Source organism: Galeopterus variegatus, unplaced genomic scaffold, assembly GCF_000696425.1.
Source record: "Galeopterus variegatus unplaced genomic scaffold, G_variegatus-3.0.2 Scaffold5499, whole genome shotgun sequence".
NCBI lineage: Eukaryota > Metazoa > Chordata > Mammalia > Dermoptera > Cynocephalidae > Galeopterus > Galeopterus variegatus.
The window spans coordinates 91,072-106,993 of NW_007731610.1; the positions used below are offsets into that span (position 1 = coordinate 91,072).

At 42.6% G+C, this 15,922-nt stretch overlaps 1 pseudogene; it reads left to right on the plus strand.

Annotated features, from left to right (window-relative positions):
- Positions 1 to 898: 898 nt before the first annotated feature.
- Positions 899 to 13,867, plus strand: LOC103604950 (annotated as a pseudogene).
- The last annotated feature ends 2,055 nt before the right edge of the window (positions 13,868 to 15,922 follow it).

The following is a 15,922-nucleotide window of genomic DNA, read 5'->3' on the forward strand; positions in this document are numbered from 1 at the left end:
ACCACTCCCTTCCTCTCCTCCCCTCCCCTCCCACGACTCCCGGCCCCTCGCCCCGCCCAACTGGCCAGCATGCTCCACCCTACGGCGGACGGGACGGGGCGGGGCCACTGCGGCTGACGTCAAGTGGGAGGGGCCTGGGTAAACGTAGGTTTCGTCGGGCTTCCTCGCCTTTCATTGTCACGTGACGGGTGGTTCGCTGTCGGGCTGGCTTAGCGCGCCCGGTTCCTCGGAGGGAAAGGAGGGTTTGTTCAGGAGTCGCTCTGCCTGGCTGGGTGACTGGGTGGCCGAGGAAAATGGGGCTTGTTCCCCCTGGGCCTGCTTCCTTAGGCCTCGCAGGAGGTGTGCTCTCAATCCAGAGATGAGGCGTGGTTTGAAAAGTTGTTGACTTTCTCTCTCTGAAGAGGACCAATAGAAAAAATATCTTAGGGTACAACACCCACTACTTCCTAAAGTCCCAGATAGTTCGTGAACGACGTACTCCGAGCCTCGGGGGCAGGTCTCTCAAGTCTCCTCTTCCACTCTGCCGTTCCGTGAGAGGGAAAGGCCCGCGATGCTTTAACTGCCTTCTGCTCACTGTAGTGTAAGCCTTGTGGACCTCCAGAATGAAATACTGTTTAGGATTCCAAAATTTAAGTGCTGAACCACCACAGTGCACTCTGTACATAACCAGAGCGGGGGGGGGGGGGGGGGAATACTCTGGACGCACCATAATTATCCCATCATAACAAAACAAAATTAAGCTTGAGAGGCAGGGGCATAAAGCAAGTTTCAAATTGAAATCACAGTACAGTATGGTCTCCAACCACAATATAATTAAACTATAAGTCAACAAAATAGCCAGAAAATTCCACAAATATTTGAAAACTAAGCAACTTAGTTCTAAACGTGTAAGTCAAAGATGAGGTCAATAGAAATTTTAAAACAGTTTGAACTAGAAGATAATGACAATACCACAATACAAATTTGTGGGATGCAGGTAAAGTGGTGCTAAGAGGGAAAATATGTAGCTTTAAATGCATATATTTGAAAAAGGGTTTAAAATCAGTAATCTTACTACATCAGGAAGCTAAAAAAAAAAAAGCAAATTGGAGTGTGGTGGAGTGGAAGGGTATATGGTTCAATTTTTGCTGTGAACCTAAAACTGCTCTGGAAAATAAAGTCTATTTTTTTAAAAAGACTTCTCATATTTGGTCAAGTGATCTTTGACAAAAGTGTCAGGACCACTCAATGGGGAAAGGACAGTCTCTTCAAAAATGATGTTGGGGGCTGGCTAGTTAGCCCAGTAGGTTAGAGTATGATGCTGATAACACCCAGGTCCAGGGTTCCATCCCTCTACCAGCCAGCCACCAAAAAAAAAAATGTTGAGGAAACACTGTATCCACATGCAAAAGCATAAATTTGGACTGTTATCTTACACTGTACACAAAAATTAACTCAAAATGGATTAAAAACCTAAACATAAGACCTGAAACTCTAACACTCCTAGAAGAAAACATAGGGGATAAGCTTCTTGACATCGGACTTGGTGATGATTTTTTTTTTTTTTTCCCTTTTTGTCTTTTTTACTGACCGGTAACGGGATCGCAACCCTTGGTGTCGCGCCTGTACCGGGGACTGGCAACGGGATTGCAACTCTCGGTGTTGCGCCTGCACCACCTTCAGCCAGTGAGCAGGAACCTGTCTCTATGTGGGATCCGAACCCTCAAGCGGCGCACTCTCCAGTGCACCGCCGGGCCGGCCCTAGTGGTGGTGATTTTTTTGGATATGACACTGTATTAATCCATTTCTGTTGCTTGTAACAGAAATACCCAAAACCAGGTAATTTATAAAGAAATGAAACATATTCCTTACAGTTTTGGAGGCTGGGAAGTCCAAAGTCCAGGGAACACATCTGGGGAGGGCCTTGTTGGTGGGTAGTGACTCTTCACAGCAAGGCAGGGTGTCAGATGGCAAATATGGCAGGAGCAAGACAGAAACTAACCTTATCACTCCTTGTACGTATGAAACTATCAGAACCATGCCCATAACCACCATTAAACAATCAATACATTAATCCATTCATTAGGGCATGGTCCTCACAATCTAATCACCTCATCAAGGTCCCACCTTTCAATTACCATAGTAGGTTTTCCACCTTCTTAACACTGTCACAGTCAGTGTTAAATTTCTAGTACATGGAACTTTGAGGGACACAATTCAATCCATAGCATTCTGCCCCTGGCTCCCAAACTTCATGTCCTTATCACAGGTAGATACATTCATTCCATCCCCAAAATCTTAACTTGTTTCAGCTCAAATGTCCAAAGTGAAAAGTCCCATCTGTGAAATCAAGACAAGTTATCTATTTCCAGTATACAATGGTAGGACAAACATAAGGTACATATATCACCATTTAAAAAAGGAAGAAATAGGCCAAAAGAAAGGGGTAACAGGTCCTAAACAAGTCTGAAACCCAACAGAGCAGTCATCAAATCATAAACCTGGTGAATCATGTACCTTGACTCCATGTCCAGCATTCTCCACATGCTGGAGTGAGCAGGACTGAAGCCATGTTGGGACCTAAACCAAATGGGCTCTAAAAAGTTTTTAAAGGATACAGTTTTTTTCTTGGTATGCATTTCTGTGAGTTCCCTCTTTTTCCATGGTTATTTGATATTTTAAACCTTGGTAATGGGGCAAAATGACATTATTTACATGAACGTAAAGTTGTTTTCCAGCCAGCCTGAAGCTGCAGACTTGCAGAGCCTGGGAAACCGTGGAAGACATCAATAAAACTATGCTGATACCACCCCTCCAGTAGGATCATGAGATAACAGCAAGGACAAGAGCAGAAACCAGACAGAGTCTTGGCGAGCCTTTGCACCTGAGACCTTGAATGAAGCCTTGCTGCTCACATCCGCCTCCCTCCTGCTTTTCATTTCCCACATTCTATTCCCTCAGCCCCCTCTTTAAAACCCCTCGGTAAATCTGAGTCTTTGAGATGGCTTTCGCCTGGCCATTCTCCTTCTCTTTTACTGGAGATATGGGTCAGCCCAACATCTCTATCAGATCACTGATATTCCTGAATAAAAGCTGACTTCCATTTCACCAACATTTGACTTTTGAGTGGTTTATTTTTTAAGGAGGGTAGGCCGCTGGACCTGTGTGCCTTGTAGCACACACACTGGTGTGGGGGTTGGACTCCCCAAGTCCTCAGGTAGCCCTTCTCCTATGGCTTTCCTGATCTCTGGCCATACTTTAACTCTCCCAGGCTGACATTGCATGCTGCTAGGTCTACAGCTCTGGGGTATTCATGGTGGTCTCATCCTCATGGATCCACTAACATGGCATTGGTGGAGATTCTCTACTGCAACTCCAACCCCATGTTTCCACTCGTCATCATAGTGAAGCCTCTATGTGGTGACTCCACTCTTGTGACAGATCTCTTCTTGGGCCACCAGGCTCTTCCATACATCCTTTGAAATCTGGGTGGCACAGCTTTGGCATTCTGGGGGATGTGGACACCATGAAGGTTTCTGGCTTGTATCTTCTGAAGATGTGGGTCCAGCCATGCTGGGGCCGATTTAGCCATGGCTGGAGCAAACAGAACAGCTGAGTATGGGGACCAGAATCCCAAGGTGGCCCTGGGCAGCGAGCCCATGGAGGACACCTCAAGGCCCATTCCCCAAAACCATTCTGTCTCCCTAGGCCTCTAGGCCTGTGATGGGAGGGGCAGCTTCAAAGGTCTCTGTCTATTCTCCTGATAATCCCTTTCTTCTGCACTAATCTCCTTAGCAAACAGCAGCTGGGCTCAACTATTCACTCTTTTATGTGGCCAGGCTGAAAGTTTTTCAATTTTTTACCCTCTGCTTTTTTTTGAATTACAAATTCTGGCTTTACATCATACCTTTTCTGCCATAACTCAGCATAGGCTGCTGCAAGTAGCCATGCAGCTTCCTGAAAGCTTTGCTGCTTAAAAATTGCTTCTGCCAAATACCCTGGTGAGCACCTTTAAGTTCCACATTCCACAAAGCAAAGAACAGAATGCAGCCAAGTTCCTTACCAGCTCATATCAAGGGTGATCTTTGCCCCGGTTTTCAATAAACTCCTTTCCATTTTATCATCATTCTGGTCATCACCATCTAAGGTGTTCCAAACTTTCCCTGGTCTTCTTGTCTTTTAAACTCACACCAGAATCTAGGCTTTTTCTAGCCTGCTCCTCCAAATTCTTCCAGCCTCTGCTCAATACCCAGTTCCAAAGCTGCTTCCACATCTTCAAGTATTTGTTATAAGGAACATCCCATTTCTCTGGTACCAATTTTCTGTATTAGTCTGTTTCTGTTGCTTATAACAGAAATACTTCGGGGCTGGCCCGTGGCTCACTCGGGAGAGTGTGGTGCTGATAACACCAAGGCCCTGGATTCGGATCCCATATAGGGATGGCCGGTTGGCTCACTGGGTGAGCGTGGTGCTGACAACACCAAGTCAAGGGTTAAGATCCCCTTACCGGTCATCTTTTAAAAAAAAAAAAAAAAACAGAAATACTTCAAACTAGATAATTTATAAAGAAATAAAATTTATTCTTTACAGTTTCAGAGGCTGGGAAGTCCAAAGTCCAGGTGTTATCAAGCTCAAGTCTGGCTGCCCAACAGAAATAAAAGACCTGCAAGTCAAATGTTGGTGAAAATGGAAGGCAGCTTTATTCAGGAATGCTGGCAACATGAAGTAGATGTTAGGCTAACTGTCTCCCTGGCAAACCAGAAGGAGATGGCCAGACTAAAACTATCTCCCAGACTCAGATTAACTGAGGGTTTTTTTAAGAGGGGGTTGAAGCCATGGGATGCAGAGGGAGTGAGCTTCTTTGCAAAGTCTCCATGAAGCTTTGCAGGGCTCTGGCTGGCCTTGCTGGTGTCTGTGGTCAGCTTCCAGACATCTGGCCTTGATCAGTTTCCAGAATTCTGCAAGTCTCGAAGAAGAACTGTTAGTTCTACATGGTACAAATTAGCTTTCAACAACTTTGTTTTTCTACTTAGCAACAAGAGTAGAAAGTCAGGGGATGGGAAGAAAGAGGGGAGAAAAAAAAACTGTGTCTTTTAAAATTTTCCCAAAGTCCAGGCAGTTTTAGGTCCCAACATGGCTTTAGTCCTACTCACTCTAATACAGAGAACACATCTGGTGAGGGCCTTGTCGGTGGGTGGTGATTCTTCACCACAAAACAGGTTGTCACATGGCAAATATGGCAGGAGCAAGAGAGAGACTAACCTTCTCACTATCTCTCCTTATAAAGCCATCAGAACCATACCCACAACCACCAGTAAGCCATCAATGAATTAATCCATTCACTAGGGCATGGTTCTCACAATCTAATCACCTCTTCAAGGACTTACCTTTCAATTACCATAATAGGATTTCCCACCTTCCTAATACTGTCATAGTGGGGATTAAGTTTCTAATACATGAAACTTTGGGGGACACAATTAAATCCATAACAGACACCAAAAACACAGTCAAATATAAACAAAATAAAATTAAATAAAGCAGAAACAGACAAATGAGACTACACCAAAGATAAAAACTTTTGTGCATCAAAGAATGCAATCAACAGAGTGAAAAGGCAACATAGGAAAGAAAGAATTTGTAATTCATATACATTATTAGGGGCTAATATCCATATATATAAAGAAAAAAACTCCTACAACTCAACAGCAAAAAAAAAAAAAAAAATCAAATATCCTGATTAAAAATATCTGGGGCTGTCTGGTTAGCTCAGTTGGTTAGAGTGCCACCTGGTAACACCAAAGTCAAGGGTTCAGATCCCCTTACCAGCTAGCCACACAAAAAATAAATAAATAAATAAAAATTTAAAAAGCAGCAAAGAACTCAAATAGACATTGATCCAAAGTTGATATACAAATGGCCAATAAGCATATGAAAAGATGCTCAACACCACTAATCACCAGGGAAATCAAAAGCACAGTGAGATACGACCTCACACCCATTAGGATGGCTACTGCTATGGGTTAAGTGTGTCCCCCAAAAGTTCATGTATTGAAAACTAGACCCTCGCTGTAACAGTGTTAAGAGGGTGGGAAATCCAGTTATGGTATTTGAAAGGTGGTACTTTTAAGAGGTGATTAGATTGTGAGGACTGTGTCCTAGTGAATGGATTGANCTCAAGCGGCGCACTCTCCAGTGCACCGCCGGGCCGGCCCTAGTGGTGGTGATTTTTTTGGATATGACACTGTATTAATCCATTTCTGTTGCTTGTAACAGAAATACCCAAAACCAGGTAATTTATAAAGAAATGAAACATATTCCTTACAGTTTTGGAGGCTGGGAAGTCCAAAGTCCAGGGAACACATCTGGGGAGGGCCTTGTTGGTGGGTAGTGACTCTTCACAGCAAGGCAGGGTGTCAGATGGCAAATATGGCAGGAGCAAGACAGAAACTAACCTTATCACTCCTTGTACGTATGAAACTATCAGAACCATGCCCATAACCACCATTAAACAATCAATACATTAATCCATTCATTAGGGCATGGTCCTCACAATCTAATCACCTCATCAAGGTCCTACCTTTCAATTACCATAGTAGGTTTTCCACCTTCTTAACACTGTCACAGTCAGTGTTAAATTTCTAGTACATGGAACTTTGAGGGACACAATTCAATCCATAGCATTCTGCCCCTGGCTCCCAAACTTCATGTCCTTATCACAGGTAGATACATTCATTCCATCCCCAAAATCTTAACTTGTTTCAGCTCAAATGTCCAAAGTGAAAAGTCCCATCTGTGAAATCAAGACAAGTTATCTATTTCCAGTATACAATGGTAGGACAAACATAAGGTACATATATCACCATTTAAAAAAGGAAGAAATAGGCCAAAAGAAAGGGGTAACAGGTCCTAAACAAGTCTGAAACCCAACAGAGCAGTCATCAAATCATAAACCTGGTGAATCATGTACCTTGACTCCATGTCCAGCATTCTCCACATGCTGGAGTGAGCAGGACTGAAGCCATGTTGGGACCTAAACCAAATGGGCTCTAAAAAGTTTTTAAAGGATACAGTTTTTTTCTTGGTATGCATTTCTGTGAGTTCCCTCTTTTTCCATGGTTATTTGATATTTTAAACCTTGGTAATGGGGCAAAATGACATTATTTACATGAACGTAAAGTTGTTTTCCAGCCAGCCTGAAGCTGCAGACTTGCAGAGCCTGGGAAACCGTGGAAGACATCAATAAAACTATGCTGATACCACCCCTCCAGTAGGATCATGAGATAACAGCAAGGACAAGAGCAGAAACCAGACAGAGTCTTGGCGAGCCTTTGCACCTGAGACCTTGAATGAAGCCTTGCTGCTCACATCCGCCTCCCTCCTGCTTTTCATTTCCCACATTCTATTCCCTCAGCCCCCTCTTTAAAACCCCTCGGTAAATCTGAGTCTTTGAGATGGCTTTCGCCTGGCCATTCTCCTTCTCTTTTACTGGAGATATGGGTCAGCCCAACATCTCTATCAGATCACTGATATTCCTGAATAAAAGCTGACTTCCATTTCACCAACATTTGACTTTTGAGTGGTTTATTTTTTAAGGAGGGTAGGCCGCTGGACCTGTGTGCCTTGTAGCACACACACTGGTGTGGGGGTTGGACTCCCCAAGTCCTCAGGTAGCCCTTCTCCTATGGCTTTCCTGATCTCTGGCCATACTTTAACTCTCCCAGGCTGACATTGCATGCTGCTAGGTCTACAGCTCTGGGGTATTCATGGTGGTCTCATCCTCATGGATCCACTAACATGGCATTGGTGGAGATTCTCTACTGCAACTCCAACCCCATGTTTCCACTCGTCATCATAGTGAAGCCTCTATGTGGTGACTCCACTCTTGTGACAGATCTCTTCTTGGGCCACCAGGCTCTTCCATACATCCTTTGAAATCTGGGTGGCACAGCTTTGGCATTCTGGGGGATGTGGACACCATGAAGGTTTCTGGCTTGTATCTTCTGAAGATGTGGGTCCAGCCATGCTGGGGCCGATTTAGCCATGGCTGGAGCAAACAGAACAGCTGAGTATGGGGACCAGAATCCCAAGGTGGCCCTGGGCAGCGAGCCCATGGAGGACACCTCAAGGCCCATTCCCCAAAACCATTCTGTCTCCCTAGGCCTCTAGGCCTGTGATGGGAGGGGCAGCTTCAAAGGTCTCTGTCTATTCTCCTGATAATCCCTTTCTTCTGCACTAATCTCCTTAGCAAACAGCAGCTGGGCTCAACTATTCACTCTTTTATGTGGCCAGGCTGAAAGTTTTTCAATTTTTTACCCTCTGCTTTTTTTTGAATTACAAATTCTGGCTTTACATCATACCTTTTCTGCCATAACTCAGCATAGGCTGCTGCAAGTAGCCATGCAGCTTCCTGAAAGCTTTGCTGCTTAAAAATTGCTTCTGCCAAATACCCTGGTGAGCACCTTTAAGTTCCACATTCCACAAAGCAAAGAACAGAATGCAGCCAAGTTCCTTACCAGCTCATATCAAGGGTGATCTTTGCCCCGGTTTTCAATAAACTCCTTTCCATTTTATCATCATTCTGGTCATCACCATCTAAGGTGTTCCAAACTTTCCCTGGTCTTCTTGTCTTTTAAACTCACACCAGAATCTAGGCTTTTTCTAGCCTGCTCCTCCAAATTCTTCCAGCCTCTGCTCAATACCCAGTTCCAAAGCTGCTTCCACATCTTCAAGTATTTGTTATAAGGAACATCCCATTTCTCTGGTACCAATTTTCTGTATTAGTCTGTTTCTGTTGCTTATAACAGAAATACTTCGGGGCTGGCCCGTGGCTCACTCGGGAGAGTGTGGTGCTGATAACACCAAGGCCCTGGATTCGGATCCCATATAGGGATGGCCGGTTGGCTCACTGGGTGAGCGTGGTGCTGACAACACCAAGTCAAGGGTTAAGATCCCCTTACCGGTCATCTTTTTTCCACTTAAATAAAGTTTCTAAAGTATAGAAACAGAAGGTAGAATTGTGGTTACTATGGTCTGGAGAAAAAGGAAAAGGGGAGTTGTTTGATAGGTATAGTGTCTCAGGTTTGTCTCCCCAAAGCTCATGTTGAAATCTGATCTCCATGGCTGGCCAATTAACTCAGTTGGAGCACAGCCTTATAACACCAAGGTCATGGGTTCAGATCCCCTTACTGGCCAGCTGCCCCCCCCAAAAAAAATTCTGATCCCCAATGTGTCAGTGTTGGGAGGAAGAGCCTAGTGGGAGGTATTTGAGTCATGGGGGCAGATCTCTCATGAAAGATTAATGTCCTCCCCAGAGGTGAGTGGGTGCTCATGTAGAGCTGGCTGTTAAAAGGAGCCTGGCATCTCCCCTTCCTCTCTCATGCTTCCTCTCTCACTGTGTGATTTCCTTGCACACACAGGTTACCCTGCTACTTTCCACCATGAGCAGAAGCAGCCTGAGGCTCACACCAGATGCAGCTGTCCCAGGATCATGAGCCAAATGAACCTCATTTCTTTATAAATCACCCAGTCTCCAGTATTCTGTTATAGCAACACAGAAACAGACTAATACAAATGATAGATTTTGTTATGTGGTTTTTACCATAATTTTTTTAAAGCAAATTAAACTCTGAGAGAATAGAAGAAAAAAACAAAGATAAGAACAGAAGTCAATAGAAAACAGGCAAACAATAGAGATCAAGAAATCCAAAAGTTTGTTTCTCGAAAAGAATGATAAAATTGATATATCCAGGAAAGAAAGAATTTGTAATTCATATACATTATTAGGGGCTAATATCCATATATATAAAGAAAAAAACTCCTACAACTCAACAGCAAAAAAAAAAAAAAAAATCAAATATCCTGATTAAAAATATCTGGGGCTGTCTGGTTAGCTCAGTTGGTTAGAGTGCCACCTGGTAACACCAAAGTCAAGGGTTCAGATCCCCTTACCAGCTAGCCACACAAAAAATAAATAAATAAATAAAAATTTAAAAAGCAGCAAAGAACTCAAATAGACATTGATCCAAAGTTGATATACAAATGGCCAATAAGCATATGAAAAGATGCTCAACACCACTAATCACCAGGGAAATCAAAAGCACAGTGAGATACGACCTCACACCCATTAGGATGGCTACTGCTATGGGTTAAGTGTGTCCCCCAAAAGTTCATGTATTGAAAACTAGACCCTCGCTGTAACAGTGTTAAGAGGGTGGGAAATCCAGTTATGGTATTTGAAAGGTGGTACTTTTAAGAGGTGATTAGATTGTGAGGACTGTGTCCTAGTGAATGGATTGATCCATTCATGGAATAATTGGCGTGGTTCTGATGGCTTCACAAAGGAGGGCAAGTAAGAAGGTTAGCTCATTCTTGCTTATGCCATTTCTCTCTTGATGTGATACCCTGAGTTATGGTAGAGAATCACCCCGCCAGGAAGAAAGCCCTCACTAGATGTGTTCCCTAGACTTTGGACTTCCCAGCCTCCAAAACTATAAGAAGTAAATTTCATTTCCTTACACATTACTCAGTTTCCGGTATTCTGTTATAAGCAACAGAAACAGACTAACACAGTTACTATGAAAAACATAGAAAATAACAAGTGTTGGTGAGGATGTGGAGAAATTGGAACTCTTGTGCACTTTGTGGAATTGCAAAACGGTGTAGCCACTATGAAAACAGTATGGAAGTTCCTCAAAAAAATTAAAAATAGAACTACCATATGATCCAGCATTCCCACTTCTGGGTATATATCCAAAAGAATTGAAAGCAGGGTCTCAAAGACATATTTGCACACCCATGTTTACAGAAGAATTATTCCCAATAGTTGAGATGGGAGCAACCCAAATGTCCATCGACAGGTGAATGGATAAACAAAATGTCGTATGTACACAAGAAGGAATATTATTCAGCCTTAAAAAGGAAGGAAATCCTATCACATGCTACAATATGATGAACTTTGAGGACGATGTGCTAAGTGAAATAAGCTGGTCACACACATGCAGAAAATGCTGTATGATTCCACTTAAATAAAGTTTCTAAAGTATAGAAACAGAAGGTAGAATTGTGGTTACTATGGTCTGGAGAAAAAGGAAAAGGGGAGTTGTTTGATAGGTATAGTGTCTCAGGTTTGTCTCCCCAAAGCTCATGTTGAAATCTGATCTCCATGGCTGGCCAATTAACTCAGTTGGAGCACAGCCTTATAACACCAAGGTCATGGGTTCAGATCCCCTTACTGGCCAGCTGCCCCCCCCAAAAAAAATTCTGATCCCCAATGTGTCAGTGTTGGGAGGAAGAGCCTAGTGGGAGGTATTTGAGTCATGGGGGCAGATCTCTCATGAAAGATTAATGTCCTCCCCAGAGGTGAGTGGGTGCTCATGTAGAGCTGGCTGTTAAAAGGAGCCTGGCATCTCCCCTTCCTCTCTCATGCTTCCTCTCTCACTGTGTGATTTCCTTGCACACACAGGTTACCCTGCTACTTTCCACCATGAGCAGAAGCAGCCTGAGGCTCACACCAGATGCAGCTGTCCCAGGATCATGAGCCAAATGAACCTCATTTCTTTATAAATCACCCAGTCTCCAGTATTCTGTTATAGCAACACAGAAACAGACTAATACAAATGATAGATTTTGTTATGTGGTTTTTACCATAATTTTTTTAAAGCAAATTAAACTCTGAGAGAATAGAAGAAAAAAACAAAGATAAGAACAGAAGTCAATAGAAAACAGGCAAACAATAGAGATCAAGAAATCCAAAAGTTTGTTTCTCGAAAAGAATGATAAAATTGATATATCCCCAGCAACCTGACTTAGAAAATACGAGAGAAAACCAATTTTAGGAATGAAAAAGAGGATGTCACCTCAGATCCTACAGACATCAAAAGGATAAGGGAATATTATGAGCAATTTTATACCACTAATTTTGACAACTTAGGAAAAAATGAATAATTTCCATAAAAACACAACTTTCTGAAATGAACATAGAGGAAATAGAAGATCTAAACAGTCCTACATCAGTTAAAGAAATTGAATACAAAATGTAAAACCTTCCTATCAATAAAAAAAAAAAAAAGAGAGAGAGAGAACACCTCTAGGCCCTAGAACTCACTGGTGAATTTTACAAAAATTTAAGGAAGAAATAACACGAAGCTCTTTTCGTGAACTAAGAGGTAAGAGACTAGAGGAAGAGAGAACAGTTTCCAGCTCCTTTTATGGGGAGCTGGAAAATCTGATAAGGACATTATAGAAAAGAAAATTGTATATCAATATCTCTCATAAACTTGGCTGCAAAAATCCAAAACCAAGTTTAGGAAATTTCTGTGAAAACAGTGATCTGTGAATTAGTCTTCAACTGTGGTTAAATGTGCTCCTTAAAATCTTCTTGTGTACTTGTAAAATTGCTATTTAGTAGAATGGGACACAATCTCTATATATGTTTTAAACTTCATCTCAATCATATAATTATAATACATAGATATTGGTAAAATGTGAAGCAAGTATAGAGCCTTTTTATACAAACTATTAAGGAAACCAGAGTAAATAAAAGGGGAAAGAATATGTTTCATGTTTTCCCCTTCTTGGATTGTTTTTCTTTTTTTTTTTTTTTTTTTTTCTTTTGTCTTTTTCCGTGTCCGGCAACGGATCGCAACCCTCAGTGCTGCCCCCGTACCGGACCACAGGAACCGGTCTGTATGTGGGATCCGAACCCTCAGGTGGGAGCGCCGCTGCGCTTCCCAAGCGGCGCACTATCCAGTGCGCCACCGGGCCGGCCCCCATTGGATTGTTTTTCTGTAGAAGTCTCTGTCGAATAGCAGAGTGCTGGAGCCAGATACTTAGTTTCTGGGATCTCGACATTCATTCATTAAACATATATTCATTGAATGCTCATTAAATGCCAGATGCTGTTCTTCTAGATAGTGAGGTTAGAGCCAGTTAATAATAATAATAATAATAATAATAATAATAATAATAATAATAATAATAATAATAATAATAATAATAATAATAATAATAATAATAATAATAATAATAACCTTGTCTCCATTGAGCTTACATTCTAGCGGAGGAAATGGACAATGAGTAATCAACTAAAGTACTTTCAGTTAAAAAAAGAAGCATTGAAAAGAAGTAAACATGGTGTCAGGATGGATGGAAACAGACTAGCTTTCCCGGGCGACATCCCTGCACACACAGACTTGGTCCCTGGACTTCCGAGAAATCGGGCCTTTCCAGATGGAGCCTGGCAGAGCCTCGCTCCCACCTTGCTTCTGCTTTAGATCTAGGCCCTTCCCAGTTCAAAGCAACACGCTCCCAAGACCCTTTCACCCAGCTCGACTCCAGAGCCCACCATAATATGGTCTGGACCCCCGGCCCTTGGCCAGGAATTCTTCACCCAGAGCACAATGTCACAGCAAAATGAGGGGCCCTCCTTCCACCCCTTTGAGGAGGAAGACTCTCCAGCCCCATAGAAGAGGGCACTGCCAGCCCGCCTCCTGCAGAAGTTCCTTCTGCCCCTCGGCCCACATCCCCAAAGAGTACAGTACTTTAGAGGAGAAGAGGAGGAGGAGGCGGTGGTAGGGATTCCCTTCACTACCCCAGATAGTCCAGCGCCCAACCCCTTCGACGAGGAAGATGAGCCTCCCACCAGGGCCCTGAGAGCCCTCCTGCTCCTGACAACCCCTTCGAGGAACCCTCCTGTTCCTAACAACTCCTTCGAGATGGATGGTGACAGTGGGCCAGAAGCCAAGGAGAGGAGGAGCTCAGCAGATTAATAACATCAAAGCATCCATCTCCGACAGTAAGCAGTGCGGCCCCATGGATGCCCTGGAGTGCTGATGGACACCTCGCGGAAGCTGAAGTGCACCTCGCCAAGCAGAAGGGGGACACTGACTGACAGTGGTGGGCAGGGCACCTTTGGGCCCAGGGGCCTGGCAGGAGCCAGTGGAGCAGGACAGAGGGCAGGTGGGATTGATGGAGAAGGGGGCAGGTGAGATGCATTAAGATGCACACAAGTTTGCTATTTTGTGCTGTGCACTTTGAAGTATTTCCACAACAGCTAAATAATAAAATGGGAACTAGAACAGGGGGAAAAAATGGGTAGGGTGGTAGGAAAGTGACATTTAAGCTGAAACCTGAAAGGATAAGAAGTCACCTATTGGAAGAACTGAAGGAAAAAGTCCATTCCAGCCAAAAAGAACAGTGAGTGCAAAGGTCTTGAACTTGGAGGGAAAAACCCTGGCTCTTTCCAGTGATCTAAAGACAGGGTAGCTGAAGCCTAGAAAATGTTACTGATCTAGGAGCACTGCAGGGTGAGATTTTTTTTTTTTTTTCTTGGCAGCTGGCCAGTAGGCGGAATCCGACCCCGTGACCTTGATGTTACAAGACTGCACTCTAACCAACGGAGCCAACCCGCCAGCCCGTGCCTCAGAATTTAAAAGCAGCCTGTTCTGATTTTGTCTGTGTATCTCTTCAAGACCTTGAGGAGGACTGTTTTCTTCCATCCTCATTCCAGCTGAGCACCCTGTATATCCCCTTTGAATATAGTCTGTCTTCTCTACCAGATTTAGAAAAGGAACTAAAGGTTACGACTTCATCCCACACCTCTTTGACCCAACTGTAACACCTAAAAACTCAGTAAGCCCACAATAAATATTTTGTTTTAATTTTTAATTAGGACTGTAGATCTAATTGGAGATCAGCTGGTCCAACCCTTTTTTTTATTAGGACCACACAACTGGCTAGTGGTAGAATGATGGTTTCCTGACTTCCAGTGCAGAGTACTTTTTAACACTAGCAGACTGCCTACTGGACTTTGTGACTAAGAGTACTGTCAAAGCACTTTTAATAAGTCAGACAGACTCTGGGTGAAGTCTAATGATTTCTAAAAGCTATTGGAAAACTGTAGAGGTAGTAGTATGTTATTAATAACCGTAGTGACACTGATATTGTCCATTTAAAGTGTGGACAATGCAAATCTTCATGAAGTAAGACATTATTAATGAAAGAGGAAGATGATTTTTTTATTCACTTAGAAGATTTGCCTATCACCTGCAGCACTATTCTGGTACTTTTGTCTGAGACTTAAATATCAACACATCAAAGAGAATAAATGAAAAAGTTGCAGCCAAGTATAAATAAGAGGTTGCAAAGAAAGTCACACCAGAGACCAATCTGTACTAATTATTTATTCTACTGATCAAAACTCAACAATTGTGCTATCATAATAAACACAAGAAGCAACAGCATTGTTGAGCTTGTTATTTATCTATCTACCTGTCTATTGCCTATCTATTAATCTATGTGGCAAGCCAGAATGCTAGAGCCAGATTGTGAGCAATACAGTGTCTTGTCAGACAACGACTGTGACACCTCTACATTTGCCCTTTGCAAAAAAAAAAAAAAAATGATGAGGAATATGTGACCAACTTACGAGCATTTACTTTTATAAACAAAAGTACCAAGATTAGGTCAGAAAGCATTAAGTCAGAAGATAACTTCAGCTTTTATCTACCAGGAATTGTTTAAGAGAAAAATAGCCATTTATCCAAATTTATGAAGACTAAAAAGTTATATTAATAACTGTGACAGTGTTAAGGAGCAGCTGTTTGCAGAGTTGACTGACAAAGCTAAAGAAAAAGAATCATGTACAAATACACCAAAAGAATGAAAAAACGAAAATCCAATTTAAAGCATGCCAGCAAAGCATAAAAACACTTTTTCTCTTAACCTCCCAGACCAGATAGAATAGATTCTGCTTAAAAGCTTTATCCAGTGCAGCTGTAATCATAGTAAATACTCTTATTTCCTTTTTGAAGTTATGATTGTAAATGCCAAATTTTTTTTACAACATGCGATTTCTCAAATATACTCATACTTAATGTCTTATTTTATATTCCTCTTTTTTTTTTTTTTTTTGTCCTTTTTGAGACCGGCCGCACCGCACTCAGCC